The sequence below is a fragment of the Mercenaria mercenaria genome, chromosome 3, assembly GCF_021730395.1.
Source record: "Mercenaria mercenaria strain notata chromosome 3, MADL_Memer_1, whole genome shotgun sequence".
Classification (NCBI taxonomy): Eukaryota; Metazoa; Mollusca; class Bivalvia; order Venerida; family Veneridae; genus Mercenaria; species Mercenaria mercenaria.
The window spans coordinates 83,532,585-83,546,080 of NC_069363.1; the positions used below are offsets into that span (position 1 = coordinate 83,532,585).

General features: G+C 35.2%; 1 long non-coding RNA gene across 2 annotated transcripts; it reads right to left on the reverse strand.

The window, feature by feature from the left end:
• Window positions 1-8,437: 8,437 nt before the first annotated feature.
• On the reverse strand, window positions 8,438-13,229 carry LOC123548614 (uncharacterized). Of its 2 annotated transcripts, none has more exons than XR_008370323.1 (4): window positions 13,155-13,229; window positions 12,165-12,228; window positions 11,528-11,828; window positions 8,438-10,087 (listed from the first exon to the last, which is right to left on the reverse strand). It is a non-coding gene; the product is annotated as an uncharacterized LOC123548614 (long non-coding RNA). The 2 variants fall into 2 exon arrangements; XR_008370324.1 differs by lacking the exon at window positions 8,438-10,087 and adding an exon at window positions 10,904-10,938.
• Window positions 13,230-13,496: the final 267 nt, after the last annotated feature.

Sequence of the window (13,496 nt, forward strand, 5' to 3'; positions counted from 1 at the left end):
AATTAAGGGGAGGTCACTCTAACCGACCTGCTTTTTTTCCATTAAGAGTTACTTCCCCTACCCGGCTTGACGCCATTTGCAAAATCTAGGGGAGGTCACTCTAACCGACTTGTTTTTTTCCCCATTAAGAGTTACTTCCCCTACCCGTCTTGATGACATTTGCAAAATCAAGGGGAGGTCGCTCTAAGCTACCTGGTTTTTTTCCCATTAAGAGTTACTCCCCCTACCCGCCTTGACGCCATTTGCAAAGTTAAGGGGAGGTCACTAACCGACCAGGTTTTTTTTTCCATTAAGAGTTTCTTCCCCTACCCGCCTTGACGCCATTTGCAAAATTAAGGGGAGGTCACTCTAACCGACCTTTTTTCCATTAAGAGTTACTTCCCCTACCCGCCTTGACGCCATTTGCAAAATTAAGGGGAGGTCACTCTAACCGACCTTTTTCCATTAAGAGTTACTTCCCCTGCTCGCCTTGTCGCCATTTGCAGAATTAAGGGGAGGTCACTCTAACCGACCTTTTTTCCATTAAGAGTTACTTCCCCTACCTGCCTTACGCTATTTGCAAAATTAAGGGGAGGTCATTCTAACCGACCTGGTTTTTTTCCATTAAGAGTTACTTCCCCTACCCGCCTTGACGCCATTTGCAAAATTAAGGGGAGGTCACTCTAACCAACTGTTTTTTTCACATTAAGAGTTTCTTCCCTAACCCCCTTGAAAACCATTTGCAAAATTAAGGGGGGTCACTGTAACCGACCTTCGTTTTCCCTTAAGAGTTTCTTCCTCTACCGCCTTGACGCCATTTGCAAAATTAAGGGGGGGGTCACTTTAAACCCACCTGTTTTTTCCCATTAAGGTTATTCCCTACCCGCCTTGACGCCATTTGCAAAATTAAGGGGAGGTCACTCTAACCGACCTGGTTTTTTTCCATTAAGAGTTACTTCCCCTACCCGCCTTGACACCATTTGCAAAATCAAGGGGAGGTCACTCTAACAACTTGTTTTTTTCAATTTAGAGTTACTTCCCCTACCCGCCTTGACGCCATTTGCAAAATCTAGGGGAGGTCACTCTAACCGACCTGTTTTTTCCGTTAAGAGTTTCTTCCCCTACCCGCCTTGACGCCATTTGCAAAATCTAGGGGAGGTCACTCTAACCGACCTGTTTTTTCCGTTAAGAGTTACTTCCCCTCCCCGGCTTGACGCCATTTGCAAAATTAAGGGGAGGTCACTCTAACCGACCAGGTTTTTTTCCCATTAAGAGTTACTTCCCATACCCGCCTTGACGCCATTTGCAAAATTAAGGGGAGGTCATTCTAACCGACCTGGTTTTTTTTCCATTAAGAGTTACTTCCCCTACCCGCCTTGACGCCATTTGCAAAATTAAGGGGAGGGTCACTCTAACAGACCTGTTTTTTTCCATTAAGATTTACTTCCACTAAACCCCCCTTGACCCATTTTCAAAATTAAGGGGAGGTCACTCTAACCGAAACCTGCTTTTTTTCATTAAGAGTTACTTCGCCTACCCGCCTTGACGCCATTTTCAAAATTAAGGGGAGGTCATTCTAACCGACCTGGTTTTTTCCATTAAGGTTACTTCCCCTACACCCTTGAAAGCCATTTGCAAAATTAAGGGGGGTCACTCTAACAGACTTGTTTTTTTTCCATTAAGAGTTACTTCCCCTACCCGCCTTGACGCCCTTTGCAAAATTAAGGGGAGGTCAACTAACCGACCTTGCCTTTTTTCCATTAAGAGTTACTTCCCCTACCCGCCTTGACGCCATTTGCAAAATTAAGGGGAGGTCACTCTAACCGACCTGGTTTTTTTTCCATTAAGAGTTACTTCCCCTACCCGCCTTGACGCCATTTGCAAAATCTAGGGGAGGTCACTCTGACCGACTTGTTTTTTTCTCCATTAAGAGTTACTTCCCCTACCCGCCTTACGCCATTTGCAAAATTAAGGGGAGGTCATTCTAACCGACCTGGTTTTTTTCCATTAAGAGTTACTTCCCCTACACGCCTTGACGCCATTTGCAAATTCAAGGGGGGCGGGGGGGGGGGGGGGGGCTGGGGAGGGGTCACTATAACCAACATGTTTTTTTCCATAAGGAGTTACTTCCCCGACCGCCTTGACGCCATTTGCAAAATAAAAGGGAGATCACTCTAACTTTCCTTGCCGCATTTATCCCATTTTCAAACTCAAGGGGAGGTAACTCCAACCAAATGCAATTTTTGTATAGTCACTTTTTTTAACCCATTTGCAAACAGTGGTGGATGGTAATTTTTCTATTCATATTTACTTCCCCTGCACACGTATTGATGCCATTTGCAAAATAAAGGGAAGGTAACTCCTACCAACCGCCTTTTATTTCAATTCAGCACCGGCCTTGACGGTTAACCTTAATTGTTATTTCCCCTACTCACCTTTATGCCAGATGGGAGGTTACTGTCAGCGGCCTCGGTCTTTTTTCTATCCAGAGTAAGAAAAAGTGGATTACTATATAATATTATAGTTTACACGTTTTTCTGTAGACTGCATAAAGGCGATAGGAAATCCCTTGATTATACAGTTTGTTATCCGTTCATTACTTTTATTTCCTCACATTTGAGTAGAAATTTTTAGTCTAGCTCACTTTCTTATGAAATAATTGCACCTACCAAGAAAACATATTTTGTGGGTTTGGGGCCATATAAATAATTATAATTTTACAATTAATCTTTAGAAAAATGTAAAAATCTTTGTAATTTGTATAATTTGGACAATGAATTTATGGCATCAGCCCAGATCTTACCTCATTTTTTATTTAATAAGCCTAAAGATGATTCCACGTTTAGCCTCACCCAAGGGGCGGGTCAGTATGATATTTTCAGTATTATTTCATACCGAATCTTTTAAATGGCCCACTAATATTCCATGCAAGTATCCCTCCCTTTTATATCATTCAGTACGCCGAAAACTTTCACTTTCTATGCTCAAGATTAATTATAAGTAGTCAAATTTGTGAAAGTCTTTTTCTTGTTAAGCATTTAATTTTTGGATTCAATAATATGATGTTTTTTCTCAAGTATATGATAAAAGAATATCAATTTCATGTACACAGCAGTTGTTTAAGTGTTTTGATAATAAACAGTTTGATATAAGGTTATTGGAATTAAGGGGACGCATACTTTGAAATTAGAAAAAAGGGGTGGGGTTTTTATAAAATTTACCCACAAAAAAGTACAAGGTTTTTGGGAAATGAAATGAAAAGTGTTTCAACTGTTATAAGTACACAAAGGATTGCTCACTAAAATAAAAATGAGAAAAACTGAAACAAAAGTTATTGTTGAATTACATAAGATTTTGTGTACAAAACAAAGTCAACAATTAAGACTTTTTGGTACGAAAATAATAGTGCTTTACTTTGTCCAAACATTTATCAATGTCCTACAGATTCTAATTTAAAGAAAGAAAAGTGAAATAAGTTCACTGTCTTGCTTTTCATTTGGCATATGTGAGCTAAAAAGTTATTTAGTTTGTTTACAAAATAGTGCATAAGAAAAAAATACGGTGGTCAAGGAATGCCACATTACAAAAAATAAAAGAGTATATTCCCCTTAATACATTAAACATTTATATTACAGAAGTCTAGTGGCTTACAATAAAGGCCTAGAAATGTTGCCATTATTAAATTTTAACTTGGTATCATGAATTGCAATGCACTTAAATATCAACACATCAACAAACTTTTTAAAATGTACTGTCTTAAAAATCCCTAAAATAAGGTATGAAATTTGGTTGAGAGGTCCAATCAATGTGTTATAGTGCAAAGCAACATTCTAATCTTGTTCACAAAAGTTTTCTAATACACAGCAGGAATGTCAATGATCAAAATGGACGAAAATACAGTTATCCCTCATTTTGATGTCATTTATAATTTGCCTTGAATTCTCCACCATACTTTTCATAACCCCTGTTTGCACGAGTTTCACGAGAATGCTGTCATTCACGTAAAAAATGGGGTCAAATAAGTTGTAAAAGCAGTATCATGTAAACGTAGTTAATGGATTATGCAGTTCAAGATAAACTTTATTCATAACATAACGAACATTTATAATGTTGTAACAACAACTTTACTTACACCGATTTAAGTAGCAGTCGGTTTATAAGTGACTTTATTGATTCATTTTGTGTTTTGTTATTTTTGTCAAAAGTATAACGGAAGTGCCTCACAACTGAAGCGGAAACCAGTTTGATGCGCAAAGTAGTCCACTGTAGGTAATATTTTTTGACAAATGTCCACAGAAATTAATAATTTTCTAATATTAAAGATGAATATCTGAATAGGATTCATTATTTTATAAGAAATTACAATCATCGACATGTTTTTTTTTTAAATCGTACACGTGCTGACACCTAAGTTGTCTCCCGTTGTTTATTAGAGTTACCTTTCGTCCGGCGCAGTAATACATCTGCAGTGAATCGCCGAGAAGTCGTGGGAAAATTAAAAACCATGTAAACAAACTAAAATTAACCACCTTTTCAAGATGAATTTCAAGTGATCGACATTATGCATTTAACCCGCCTGACCTGTGTAGCATCTTAGATATCTGTTCTAAGGTATTCATTGTGTAGAATGTCATGTTATGCCCTTGCAATGCTAATCTTACTCTGATTTTTTTGTTTACATTTTTTATCAATGAGAAATATGGCGTCCATCCCGAGATGAACTGACGTGGCGTTAAATTTTTACATGTTTAAGCAAACCTGGTGTGTTAGAAAGAAACTCTCATCCCTTCAACATTATTTGGAACACTGTTATTGTAAAAAACCTGTTTTTTCCTTATACAAAAGCTTAATATTTTGTGTTGAATGTACTTTCACAAACACCTCTGTTTTCCTATTACATTCATAGTACCACATCCTTATCCACAAAATACTGAATATTACAGGTGTCCATCAGTATTATATCAGTTTAGGAATATGTTTTTTATTTTCCCACCATCGATTTCTTGAATATGCACCCCTTCCGCATTGCTGTATGAACTGTGAATGTAGCAATATGCGTCCCCTTAACCAGGCCGTGCTAGTACGTAGGACAACTGAATTCAAAGTCTCGCCCGCCTAGCTCAATAGGGAGAGCAAAGATGTACGGATCGCGAGATCGTGAGTTCGTTTCCCGGTGAGTGTAAGTTAATGACAATTGATTGTTAAAGGATAAGTACATATTTGGCGTTTGTTTTAGGTAAAAATCATTTACGAAAGTGGTTCTCGAACATCAACGGTGTATTGCGATCGGTATCCCCTAACGTTGCATTTTAAAAAGTGCGTTTAAACGGCATAAAGAAAACATTCGTCAAAATAAGTTCTGTAGCAACCCATTACAGATGTATATAGTGTCTTCAGGTACCAGAAGATGGCTGGATTACGTTGATATTGATAAACAGAGGACAAAGTGTGAACAACTTTACATGTTTCATCGCCACTAGAACGTCACTCGCTAAACTTTGTTGCGTTTTACTCCGAAACTATTCTGTTTCTAGTAATATAAAATATTTCGGCGAATGGAGATATGGTTTGGATATTCCGTAAGACTGGTCATTTAAGTAAATTGTGCATACGATGGAAAATACAAGGGAAGAAATATGCCTCACCTGAATATCCTTATCTGAATTCGCCATTTTTTCTTGAGCCTTGGCGGTCAGATACGCTCGGTCTGACGTAACAACGCGAGGACTGTCGTTTTGCCTAACCAGTGTGAACATGTAAGACTAAAAGCCGAGTGAAGATAAATTATATGGCCACCGACTGGGTAGCCTGGGAAGCCGTTGATAATATTTGTGCTTAGTCAAAATAAATCATATAAAATACCTATGCATTAAAGATCACTTAATTTGCGCTAATTAGTGTTAGTTGGCATTCATTGAGTTTCTGATATTATCAATTTGCAGGTAGTAAAAAAATAGAAATTGTCAGACTGGATTCCCAGGCTACCGACTGGGTGTTATCGTTTGAAATTTGGTATATAATAAACACACTTACCACTGCAAAATGTGTCCTCTGTTAGGTCAAAAGGTAAACAAATAATGCCATTTTGAACTGCAAACAGCATTTTCCTCGCCTAAAAGCAGCAAAATGCAAAACACGTCCCCCCTGCATAATGTTAATTTTAGTTCAAATAGAAATGTTGAATATGATTAGAAACCAACACATAAATTAAAACACACAACTAATTTTTCTATTGACCTACAAGAGTAACTGTGACGTATATATTGTGGCAATATCAAACTATTGCTGTTTTTGTTTCAAGTTGTTCAAATTGAAACGCGGGCAAAGCATCATACGGTAAAGATCTTCTTAACGGGTACAGGTAAATTTCTAGTAATTTATACACACCATATAAAACCATTCAAAGCATTTGTACAGAATTATAAGAGACTATATCTAAAAGCTATATTTGTACATTCTATAGTAAATGAATTAAAACAGTAGATTACACAAATTTGTAAAATGAAATCCTAATTATGAGATAAAAATATTTCGAACCTGGCATAAGGACGCATACAACGTTAAAAACATATCTCTTTGTGTTGCAGAGATATCACTATCATTCACAGACATATCCTTATAAATATCTTGTTATGATCGGGAAAGGTGCTCCCTGTGTGGAAGTCTCGATGTGCCCCCACCCAACCACCTGTCGAAAATCATTGTCTTAAACTTTCGTTAACAGTTCCCTGTCAAACATATAAATGATCTCGCCTACCTCGGCAAAGTTGTCAGTTTGAGCCCGGGCTCGGCCTTGTGAAATCATTTTTTAAAGAAGCTATCCAGCAAGCCTGCGACAGTTTCTGGTTCTTTCCAGGGTGTTTCTCTACTAAAAACAGACGATTATCGACGTTTAACTTAAATTTAACTAACCGTTAACTGATTACCATTACTGATCAAAATTTAACGACTGATCAGGTCTCGACTTTTTGATCAAAATTTAATGTTGAAATGTTGGTAGGGTCAATTCTCAACGTTGAAAAATGACCCATGGGGTCAATTTTCAACGGGGTAAAAATTTAATGTTACACCGGCCTTCATATGAACCGAATGCCATCTTCACAGAAAATCATCCAATTTACATTGGAAAAGGGAGTGTACCCAGAGTGGCCTTAACGACAGTCAACGAATAGTTATGTTTCCTTGTCAGTCTTTTCATTATATATATAGAGATAGAACAATATTTTTTCAACTGCAGAATTAAAGATTAGAAAATATAGAAATATGTTTGGAAGTCCTTCAGTATACTTAAAACAGCAAAATATATTTACAATCTATCATAATTGAATTAATATTTTATTGCGAATTATCTTCTAACAAAACATTCCTGTGATTAAGAAAGAACTGCAACTCTAGCTTGCTTTACAGTTTTTTGCAAAGGGAAGTAACCTTAACATAATTTGAACCCAAATGACCTCTTGGTCTTGCTATAGTCCATTTTTGTGTTTGAATATAGAAATGGAATAGTTAAAAGCAATTTTTGACAGCTTAAAACATTTTAATGCTTTTGATATTTTATGTGCAATAAAGTTTACAAACAAATAATGTTGCTATATACAGAATACAGTATAAAAAACCTTATGTTATATAAAGGGTTCAGCATAAATATTCTGTCATACACAGAATTCAGTAAAAATATTCAATATCAGTGTAAATCTTAAAATAAACGATGATTAAAACAATAAAAGCTTGATTTAACCAAATATGGCAGGTCAGGGCACATGATGTATGTTGTGGAATAGTAAAATACATACATACTTTATAATGTTACTGAGAAGATACACAGGGGACAAATTGCAGCCAAAAATATTTATACTATAAATCAGTAGTAATTAAAATTCTTTCAACTACACAATATTCACTAGCGGCCATTAACATATGGATGTAAAATTAACAGCTTAAGAAGTAGTATTAGTAACTTTTTAACTTGAAACTCGACAACTTTGGCAAAAAAGCAAAGAATGAATTATAAATTTTCCAGGGTTTCTTACATAATTCTAATCGTCAAGTATTGCCTAACCATTGTGTACACATTGCTCAGAACATAGAACTGCCAGTACATATTACTGTAATGCTAAGGTAATTTATGAATGTTAAAAAAGGATGCACAGCTTTGGCTTTGTGAATGTTTAACAATCCTTTACATGTGAAGTCAAAAGCTGCTTTAATATCAATTGTAACTCCCTTTCAAGGAAAAAGTAAAGTAAAATAATATTCTATTTAAAAAATAAAATGAGCCGCGCCATGAGAAAACCAACATAGTGGCTTTGGGACCACATGGATCCAGACCAGCCTGCGCATCTGCTCAGTCAGGTCAGGATCCATGCTGTTTGCTTTCAAAACCTACTGCAATTAGAGAAACTGTTAGCGAACAGCATGGATCCTGACCAGACTGTGTGGATGTGCAGGCTGGTCTGGATCTATGTTGGTCGTAAAGCCACCATGTTGGTTTTCTCATGGCGCGGCTCAAAATATATCTGACACTTAACAACTAAAATGGTGCAAAGTGGACATTTTGGGGTGTATAGACATTCATCAAGGTTCTGCTAAATTGATTTATCAAACAAAAAATCATACTAATTGGATCTTCATAGCTGAAAATATTAAGATCTTGTAAAACATTAGGACATAAGAAAAGCAATAGGGTTATGAAATTGAAGTGATCAACATTTAAATTTAGAATTGTTTTCATATTTATTTGTGAAGGGGGTTCCATCACAAGATTTGACACATTGGTAAGAATAAAATGTAGTTTATGAAAAAAAGTATTTTCCTTTGAATGTGCAGAGTTTGACTTACATAAATAATTAAAGCTGTTACAATAATGCTTGGTTTGAAAAAATAAAACACAGTTGAAAACTACCCTTCATATAAAATGTCACCCTTTCTAGGATGCACAGGGGACAAAATTAACTATATAATTTGATATAAAACTGCTTGAGCCATTCACCTGAAATTGCACACATTCATTGACTACATTGATTTGAATATAATTTGCCCCAAAACACTTTCTAAAACTGAACTTATTTAAAGTATGGTGAGAGAGGAGAAAAAGCTTCGTTATTTTGAAAAGCAATCATATGCATTATTACATGGTTAGAAAAGCAATGCTGTATATGTACTTGTACAATAATGAGCCAAAAAAGGAGGCAGTAAAAACAACGGATTTAACCCTTATCATGCTGGACACGATTGATTCTGCCTTTGTGAACAGTGTAGATCATGATCAGCCTGCACATCCGTATAGCCTGATCAAGATCTTCACTGTTTGCATTCAGTCAGTATGTTTTGGTAACCATCCCTTTCATTTAATGATACTGTCCATATTAAAAGATGGACAAGTTAATTATAGAAATTTAGCCCGTTAATGGTTAATAATAATTTCTACCATGCTTGTCAGCTATTCAAACCTATGGCAAAAATCTTACATACCAATGATTGACAATAATAGATAACAAGATATTGTATCTTCATATGAATAAAAATGCGGGATTAATTGTCTACAGTGTCTATATTGCATTCATACTCATCATAAGTGATTATATAATAATATAACAGTGAAAATTGAAGTTAAAATTTTCCAGATTTTGCTATTATGTAAAATAAAAAAACGTTTTCTTTCTTATTTGGTTATCTACTGGTATTCTAAAATGTGTATCTACTTGAAGTATATGCAACATAAACTAAATGCCCACAGGAAACATGTCGAGCCCACCAGCGGTCAAAAGGACTGGGAGTTCAACACAACACTGTCTAGCTGAGGCAAACATTTAAGCCCGTTTATGCGTTACAAAGTTACAGCCCGGACAATCTCTAAAATGACCTTTGACACCCAAGTGACGCAAGAGAAATATAGCTATTCAAATACATTTTCTTTTTTACATCAAATCATCATTGTTAACAATATCCTCTGGAAGACTGAAGTACATGTACTTTGCCGAGTTTTAGTATCTGTTGCTTGTGACTCTGTGGACGGACCGTCTGGTGAGGTAACCAGAGTCAATGATTGGGACTAGATTAAATCATGCTGTGGAAGATATAGTTGACAGGAAGGTAGTAAGGAATAAATCTGAAATTGAATATATTAACATTTACTAAATAAATAAGCACCAAATATATACAAAAATAATTAACAAAAATTGATTTTCTATTAATGAACCGCACCACGATAAAACGAACATAATGCGTTAGCGACCAGCATAGATCCAGACCAGCCTGCACAGTCTGGTCAGGATCCATGCTGTTCAACAGTTTCTCTAATTGCAATAGGCTTTGAAAGCAAACAGCATGGATCCTGACCAGACTTTTGTCAATTTTTGTTAATTTTGTCAATATACAACAGTTGTAGACTTAAAAACCAACTATACTGAAACGACACTGTAAATTGTTTTAATTGCTATCCTTTCTTTAGTATACAAAATTGATTTGTTTCAGATCTTTATCATTCTCTTGAGTCAGCCTTATATTTAAATTGCACTTAATTCTATTGCTATATTTTAAATTTACCTTTACATGATAATCTGTCTTATCAGTTTATAATATCAGACAGAAAAGTTTAACACTGTTGTTTCAGGTTCAGGTTACTGCTTATTCCTGTGCCATGTCTTTAAATAATTAATTATCAAGTAAGTACTATGACTGAGTCAAATTACATCGGTGACTTGTACAGAACTCTGAGTACTTTTTATAAGATTTAAGTGTTGTTGAAGTCAGGGTGAGTATAAAGCTTTTCTTTGTATAGTCAAACTATAATGAAATGTAATAATATAATACATGCTTCATACCTTTAGTACTTTAAACCATCACACCACAATATCAGCTCTGCAAGCCACAATATAAGTAGTCCACATGACAATCTCAGCTGTCCACACCACAATATCAGCTGTCACACCAAAATCTAAGCTGTCAAACGTTCTTTACCTGAAATAAAGTTTTATCTACATACGTAAAACCTAACACCCTTCTTATCTAAAACAATCTATCCTATAATTTATTCAGATTGAAAAAAAAATGTCCCTGTATAAGTTAGCACATGTGGACTTAAAAACCAACTGTACTGAAACTGACATTGTGTACATATTTAATGAAATTATAAGTTATCCTTTCTTAACATAATTAGTATGGAATATTCATTTGTTTTAGATCTTTGGCATTTTATTTGGTTAGCCATATATTTCATTTTCAGTTAATAATTCTACTCTTGAAATGTACAGTACTAAATTTTGAAATTTACCTTTAAAAGATAGTTTTGTCATATGAGAGACATCAGACAGGAATGTTTAACACTGTTGTTTCTGGAGTAAGTTAAAGCTAATTCCTGTGTTATGTTTTTAAATATTCAATTTTCAAATAATCATTACAACTGAGTCAATTGACATCGGTAACTTTCACAGAACTCAGAGTACTTTGCAGAAGATTTAAGTGTTGCTAAATTCAGGGTAAGTATAAAAGCTCTCCTTTGTATAGTCAAACTATAATGAAATGTAATAATATAATACATGCTTTATACCTTTGCTACTTTAAACCATCACACCACAATATCACATGTGCACACCACAATATGTTGTCAACACCACAATATCATTATTCCACACCACAATTTTAGCTGTCCACAGCACAATCTCAGCTGTCCAAGTCACAATCTCAGCTGTCCAAATCACAATATCAGATGTCAACACCACAATCTCAGCTGTCCACACCAATCTCAGCTGTCCACACCACAATCTCAGCTGTCCAAGTCACAATCTCAGCTGTCCAAAACACAATCTTAGCTGTCCACACCACAATCACAGCTGTCCAATGAACTTTACCTGAAATATAGTTTTATCTTCATATCTAAAACTTAAGACCCTTATTACCTAAAACTACCTATCCACCGTTTTAATTTTTTTAACGTCCATATTTAAGTTAGTAAAATGGCAGTTTAAAAGGAGGTCAAACGCAAATAGACATTGATATCACATGTATTTTTTATTCTCTTATGTTAACTGTTGAGTATAACAGTAACAATCAGTTTAAAAATAAAAATAAAATCTTGTTTTACAAAGGAGGCAGTCATTTATAAATTCTCTAAAATAGTTTGAATTTACATATCCTTTCAAATGTATAAATCATTTGCCTTAAATATTGAAATGTTATTTTCTTACGTATTTATCCAATAGAGCATTATTTATCCAATCATTCAATGTGCCAACAGTGAACACACAGCTTCTGAAATATACAAAGTAATTAATAAAATTAAAACGTAATTTATCATATGAAACACTCCATTGTGTATCTATCTGATGTACCTCCTTTCGGAGACTCTAGTCGTTAGACTCATGTGCCCCCCTACCGGTTGTGTATCCAGCCCTTAGTTCCGGGATGTACCGGGGCGTCTCCTTGGTATCTCAAAAAAAAAATCGTTCAATCTTTACTATGTTGCCAAATGCAGCTCTATTTTTATCCTAATGACACATACATTATTTTAATGTATAACTTATAACAAAATAAAATCAGGAAACTGCCCAGCATGTCTCATTTTTTTAAACATAAGAAAAAACATAATACTACAGTAGCCAAATATTACATCCGAAATAAATTTTATCCGAAAGTATAGGTACTCAAGGAAAAACTGCAATACCCTTTTCTAGTACCATAAAACAATTTTCAGTTAAAACATTATGTTAAAATCATCCAACAAACAGATCATAATATGCTCCAGTTTGTATCATCAAACAAAATCAAAATGATTCTTTTATTCTATTTTCTATATGTCTTGAAACAAACTATAACGAGTTGTTGTTGTTGTCGTCTGTCAAACTAACATTTTGATTATTTGCAAACCAAAAACAAACCATAAATAATTGACCATTCCCACTTACCAACTGCCATTTATAGTATATTTAGCTTCCATGCGCCACTGGTTCACCAATGAAACCCACATAAATATGCACAGTTTGAAGATTCGTGTAAACACAAGTTATGAATAGAGAATGACAGAACAGAACTACCCACCTTTAAAATCAATGATTTCAAATGGTTTCACTAAAAAATCCGGGTTAAATTCAATCTTTGATATCATAAGTTTGGACTGAACATGTGTTTATACGTTGACAAATAGTACTTAACAGAATATTTTGAGAAATAAAACTTACCTTTCTGACTGCGAGTGCCGGAACACATCGATTTTGTTAACCGGTGCATACGTAAACAGTTTAGTGCGCGACACATACCGATTATGCGGAAGCGCCTATTTCCTATCGCTAATATATACCGCATGTTAAGTTTTCTAATCTGGTAAGTCTGACTTTTCAAATGTTGACCTCAAACATACCCATTTCCATGTTCGGTTGCAAAGCGTGTGTGCAAGCTGAAGAAACATAGAAAGCTTGTTTTGTTTGCTTTCGTGTAGCTGCAGAAAATTTTTTTGCGGAAGCTCAGTTGCTTTTTGAAATTGAATTTATGCTATCAAACCAAGAGGTATATATAATAGGTAC